Source organism: Salvia miltiorrhiza, chromosome 4 (genome assembly GCF_028751815.1).
Source record: "Salvia miltiorrhiza cultivar Shanhuang (shh) chromosome 4, IMPLAD_Smil_shh, whole genome shotgun sequence".
NCBI lineage: Eukaryota > Viridiplantae > Streptophyta > Magnoliopsida > Lamiales > Lamiaceae > Salvia > Salvia miltiorrhiza.
This window is the reverse complement of record NC_080390.1, coordinates 18,993,297-18,999,898: the sequence shown is the minus strand read 5'-3', so window position 1 is coordinate 18,999,898 and position 6,602 is coordinate 18,993,297. Positions and strand designations below refer to the sequence as shown.

The following is a 6,602-nucleotide window of genomic DNA, read 5'->3' as shown; positions in this document are numbered from 1 at the left end:
ATCATCAGCATCAGATCAGATAGAGGGACTGAATTCCTCAATGCAATCATTCAAAACTACTGCGAAGTGCAAGGAATCAGTTATCAAACCTCTGCAGCAAGAACTCCACAGCAAAATAGAGTAGCAAAAAGAAGAAACAGATCTTTGAAGGAAGCAGCAAGGATGATGCTAGCCGAATCAAAACTCCCACTTAAGTTTTGGGCTGAAGCAGTCAACAACGCGTGCTACACTGTTATGCCCCGGCTTTTAATTATGGATTAAAGGATTAATTCTGATAATTAGGGTTCTGTATCACCCTGTATTTTTGCATTATTATTATTCTATTACTATTTTGGTAATTAGTGGTAAGGAATACATTAAGGTTTTGCAAACCTGAGCATAGAGTCCTGGTGACTCGAGCTTTTTCTAATATTTTAGATGCGAGTATTCTAGAAGTCCAATGATGGACCTATTAACCGAGTTATATTCATAGGATGAGTTTAGATAGAGATACTGATTAAATCGAGAAGAGATTATAAAAAAAACTGTTGCCAATTGAGGATGCATAACTATCTTTGTGATTGTGATTTTATTAAGTTTTATGATGATACCTGACTAGAAATAGAGTCGGGGCGAGTCAGTAAAGAATTACAAGAGAGATAAAGTCAGATTCGGGAGGCGAGTGAATTGACGTTAGATTTTAACTGATTGCGATGATATGTTTTGAGTCAAATTATTTGATTGACTATTATGTGACCTACTTGACACGTGTGATTTTGATTGAGTGATTTATGATTTTCCTGAGCATATTAGCACTTGAGATTAATTTTAAAAATTGTAACGAACGAGATTTTTTTTTAATCGAAGTAGTAATGTTATGATTGATATTATAATTTTCCTAATAGAATTTCTCGGAGTGTATTTTCTAAGATAGATGTGAAGTGCATTTATGTGTTTACTAATTATTATTATGATTATTTTGATCACACAATTATATGAGATTGATTAACGAGTTTAGTAAGGAACCATTTTTCCTTAATCTATTTTCACTACACATTTTTACTACTCCCATGAATTTTTTTAACATTTAAGCCTAAGATATTTGGTTAACAAGTGGCCAAGTGGGCCTTTAATGAGCATTAAATGGCTAAGTAGCTTAGTGAGCAAGTTGATGACTAAAGCAAAACTACTCTCTCTCACTCCCCCACAAAACTCACGCCCTCTCTACACTTTCTCTCCCTCTCATTTTTTTTTCTCTCACTACCACCATTGAAGATCATTTCCAAGCTTCTAAGATCAATTCTACACCAAAGATCTTCACTAAAATCTAGTCTAAACATCATTTCCCTTTAATCAAGAGCAAGGATTGAAGGAGTTCCAAGAGTTGAGTCAAGAAAGTCTCTACTTTTATTGAAGTTTTTGAGTAAGTGATGAATCTACTTAGATCTAGACCTTATGGTGTTGTATATGTGTGTGTATTGATGAATCAAACAAGAAAAACACCATCTCTTTTATTTTTCAAATTTTCAAAAATTAGGGTTCATGCCCTTTAAAAAAAATCCTTTTCTTTTCTTAAATTGAGGTAATATTTAAGCAATTAGGATCCTATTGAGTCTATTTCTAAATGCGAAGAAAGGATTTAAAATGAATTGTGGAATTTGAGTTAGTTTAGTTTACCTATTTTGTGGAATTTTTGATCTTGTGAATTAATTGATGAATTGAATATTGATATGTGTTATTGAGGATGCTAATATGATATTTAATGGATTGGATTGATGATTGAGATCGATTGGTGAAGTTTGATGTGAGTTAGTTGATAGAATTTGGGCAAATTTGCTTATATGCTTCAATTTGCTAATTGATGGTTTATATATGTAATTAAGTGGGCTAATTTGATAGATCTAAAGTTTTATTGATGATTCATGCATGGTTTAAGATTTTCAAAATGTTTAGTTTACTTAAAATTGGGACTTTTTAATTTATGTGTTTAATGATTAAATTGGCTAAGGTTAATTGATTATAAGCATGATAAGACTATTTATTAATGATCAATTTGATTAATTGATGAATATGTATAAACTTGCTTGAGTTTAGTTTACTAGGAATTGGGTATTTTTGATTTATGAGGTCAATGTTTGGATTAATGATGTCTATATGCTAATTGGACTATATGAAGAATTATAGCATGATTAAATTGATAAATATTAATGAAATGTGAAAGTTCACCGAGTTTAGTTTGCGCGTTTGTATGAGATCTTTCATATGTGAAGAGTTATGTGTTGAATATGATTATATATGACTATTTGATGATTAATTGAGCTTATGTATGCGATTTGAGACGAAACGAACCAACTCGTAAGGATTTAGATCTTGATCGAATGTGATGAGAAAAAGGGGAAGCCGAGTTTGATTTTTCTAGAGTCGTTTGATCACATATTTGTGCTGTTGTGTATTATGTGAGCTTAACATGAATTTTTGAGAATTTTTCAACAAAGAAATCTAGAGTTTAGTTTGTCAAGAATGTTATAAAGTGGAATAACTTGTTAATGTGAATTATTATTGGATAAAGGATTTAAGAATGTGTTATTATGTGTCTTTGACTTTCTAAATTAAATTTTGGCAATTTTTCCCCAACTAAAAATATTTTCCGATTTTTTTAACAAAAAGTTTTTAAGTATGATTGCAAAGATGTTATTAAACTTGATTAGTTTTTCCAAGGACTAATTTGGGATTTATATTGCTTATGTGTATGCATATCTATGCGTTTGTATGTTGATGTAGTTTAGTTCTATATGAGCGACAAGTCGAGAGTAGGATTAATGAGTAGTGCTATACTTATGAGATTGAGATAGTTGGAGTATAGTAATGAGGAGTGACAAAATAGTACTAAGATAGGAAGAGCATTCTTAGTAAGAAGGTTCCTAACCGATTTCTTTTATCTTAGCCCATGGATTATCTTCGATGTTATGATGTCAGAAGATACGAGCAGAGGACGAAACTGAGTTCGCCTCGAGTGCTACGAGAGTAAGCTAAGATCTTCAGGTGGGCATTACTTTTACTATACGTATATAGAGATCCCATGCGTGTCGTAGGCCTCTTATACGATTATTTACATGAGATTATTTAACTGTTAATTTCAGTTTTATATTATGCTCAAATGATGAATGACTCTTATTAAATGAAATGTTTATGAAATGATTGTCTGCCAAAAATGTTTATGTTTTACATATGTATCCTATCTGTGTACACTCATGGAAACCGCGAGTCGCTTGCGACCGGTCTTGGCATCTGTGGAAAGAGGCCTCCTTCTTGGCGCGTGACAGAAAGGACATATATGGATCATATGAAGGAAAATGATCGGCCGGTCGACTTTATGAAAATGAAAGAAAAGTTTTAGTAAGCACAAGTCTTTCAAGAAAACTCTGTGTGTTACTGTTTGGCAGTACTATTTATATATGTTTATGCATGTTTGTTTTTTCAGCATGTGCCCACTGAGTATTTTAATACTCAGCCCTGCATATATTTCTAAATGTGCAGGTTGAGCAACTGATGGAATGGAATGGTGTTGAGCGGGTAGTCCTTTGTCATTTCAAGAAATGTAACCTTGAGTATACTACATCTTCATATGTATATCTCACACGTTTTCCGCTGCGAAACAGTTTGATTATGGTAACTCTATGTTATGAAGTCAATGTATTCGTTTTTTTTTGGGATAATCCCCCTCGATTAGGTCACCCTTATGTGAATGTTTTGTAAGTATTTGAATGATCAAATATGATCCTAGTACTTTCTTTTAATGTCATGTTTTCTCAAAATACTTTTATGTTAAGTAAATGCCTTTTCTTTTCCCGTTTCTTAACTCTCACCCCAAGTCATAATTGTGGCTAAACTACGATTAGAAATAGCGGGCTGTGACAGAGTGGCATCAGAGCAGTTTGTTCGCTCTGGCCCTAGAAACTTTATTCCAAAAGCCAAAGTCTAACTTGAGTCATTAGACTTATATGAGTTCGTACGACACCGCTCAACACTCCATTGCAGCTTGCTCAATCAAGGAAAACGGTAACTATTGTTACAATATTTTAAAGATGTTATGATTCTAAACTGTTTCATGATTATGATTATGTGAGAAGCATGCTATGAATGAAATGTTAAATGTTTTACCTCTTTATGGCACTTTTCGTGTGGATTATGATGATATGATCAAAGGAATGATAGAATATGGACATGTTTCCCCAAAGAACATAGATTGCTATCAGTTGCATAATCACAATTTTAAAAGAACGTAGACTGCTGGATTAGTAGGATATGCCTACAATCTAGATCCTTAAAGTGATAATTTAGAAGAATGACATAGAACTTAGAGCATTTTAGCTCCCTCGAGAAACAATGGTTCCTTGGAACCACAAGGAAGAATGGAAAGATATGTACAAGTTGCAGGAAAAGCATAAAATGGCGATACAAAACGATCTCAAGACAAACGTTGCATCAAGGATTTTAAGCATAGTCTCTACGTTCGAATGTTCATATGCGATGGAACATCGAATCGACTTTTGCTACACGATAGATTATAAGAAAAACGTTTTATTTGTATGTTATATATATTGTGTCTTACGTGGGGTATGAGAGTCTAGTTCAATAAAACATAGCACCTTAAGTTTGAGCTTTAAGTTTGCTATTACGAACTTAAGTTTCGTTATGTATACTATGTCCACGGCTTTCCAAGTTCGGGACGATGTTTTCCGTGTGACTGGGAAGTGATGATGTTGGATCTGGCCAGTCCACATGATCCAAATCTCAGTAGACATCTTTTGGGTTAAAAACCCGTGTGTTTCAACATTCGGTTGAAAAACCATATGGGTTCTTACTCTAGGTCATTTTGTTCGACCTTGTAGTTAATCATTTCCTACCATCTGGTCATTCCTTTGAATCTCTTAAATAGTTTCTACAACACCTTGCTTTGATGTTGTGTTGATTTTGAGCCTTGCAACCCTTGAGTTGTCATAGTAAATTCTCTTGATCGATAAGACTAAGATGTGTTAGTCTACAGACCTGGTATACCACCCAAACTATAGCTTCGTATAGTTGTTTCTCATTGTGTTTAAATTAGTTGAGATTAGTCTTTGTCCTATGAGTATTAACGACCACTCATTATGACAAAAATTCATAATCCAAACTGAGACCGTAATATAGTGTTTGAGTACAAGGACTTAAGTTATTTGGTCTATGATAGTTTTAAGATAGATTAATAGGAAAGTGTTATGCATTTGATAGGTAGCAAGGAATGGGTTGATGACCATTTTCGTCTTTGGAAAATAGAATGCCTCGTAGATGAGCCCCTAAGAACGAGGTACGAGCAAGGAATAAACCACCACGAAAGGACAATGGACTTTTTCTTAGGTAAATCTTGTTTCTCTAGATTGGAATTTGGAATCCAATTGATGGAAAACGTTGTATTAAGGTGATAGAGAAGATCTTCAATTTCTTTCAACATCCCGCATAAGAACAACTTCTTGTGTTGCTTTCCAGTTGACTGAATCTGCAGATTTTGGAAGAAGGCCAAAAGAAAAGTGATGACTCAAGAAGGGTTGATAAACTTGTCTTAGAAGACTTTCAGACGGATATATGTGACAATTATATTTCCAATAGCTGTTATAAGAGGAAGGAAAAGAAAGTGTTCAATCTGAAGCAAAACAAGATGGAGTATGACCAAGTACGACCAGTTTTTCTGTGGCCTGTTCGTTATGCCCCATAGTAGGTGGCCACAGAGGAAAAGATGACAGAGAAGTTTCACTCTGGCCTAAAGTATGAGATCGGAATGACACTCACCCACTATACTGAGTTTACGTACTCTGAATTGCTCAGCGAAGCTTTGGATGCTGAGATAGTTATGCCCGAGAATCGTCCGACATAAACTCAACTCAGGAAGTAAATGATCGGGGAAGAAGGTAACGGAAAGGTAAGAACAACAGCAATAACGAAAACAGAGACTTCTATGACAGTCGAAATGGAAAGAGGCCTTGGTAGGAAACATAGTGCCCAAGGGCAAGGACGTTAAACAAACGTAGGACCTGCTTAGGATAATCAGGGCCAACTTAAGGCATCTCCATGGCCGAAGCACTCCAAGTCATAATATGGTGTATGTTTGGATGGTAGTAATACCTGCTTTAAATATGGTCAGAAGGGCTATTTTGCTAAAGATTGGCAAGTGAGGGCCACAAGGAGGAATGTTAAGGTCGAATCAACCGGGTCAAGCACATCCATTCTGGGTCATTTAAGACCAACGACTACTATATCCACCGCAACCCCCTTAAGTTAGAACCTATGCCCCGCACATGAATAAACACAGAAGCAACCAAGGAAACCCGATAAATATGGGTACGCTACTCAAGACGCCTGTAATACTTTGATTCGACACGGGTAACTTACATTCTATCATTTCAAGTGTATGTGTAGATACCCTAAAACTCAGACTTAGAAAGGGTAATCATGACATGAGAATTTCTTCGCCCATATGAGGGACGGCAATAGAGACACATGCTTGCTGAAAGCTAAAGTTAAGCATACGAGCAAATAATGTTGTAGTAAACAACTTCCATATTATACCAATATAGGACGTTGATGTA

At 35.0% G+C, this 6,602-nt stretch overlaps 1 long non-coding RNA gene across 1 annotated transcript; it reads left to right on the top strand.

Moving 5' to 3' along the window:
* Positions 1-1,178: 1,178 nt before the first annotated feature.
* LOC131023712 (uncharacterized) lies at positions 1,179-3,794 on the top strand. The gene is made up of 3 exons (XR_009101502.1): positions 1,179-1,402; positions 2,924-3,375; positions 3,517-3,794. It is a non-coding gene; the product is annotated as an uncharacterized LOC131023712 (long non-coding RNA).
* The last annotated feature ends 2,808 nt before the right edge of the window (positions 3,795-6,602 follow it).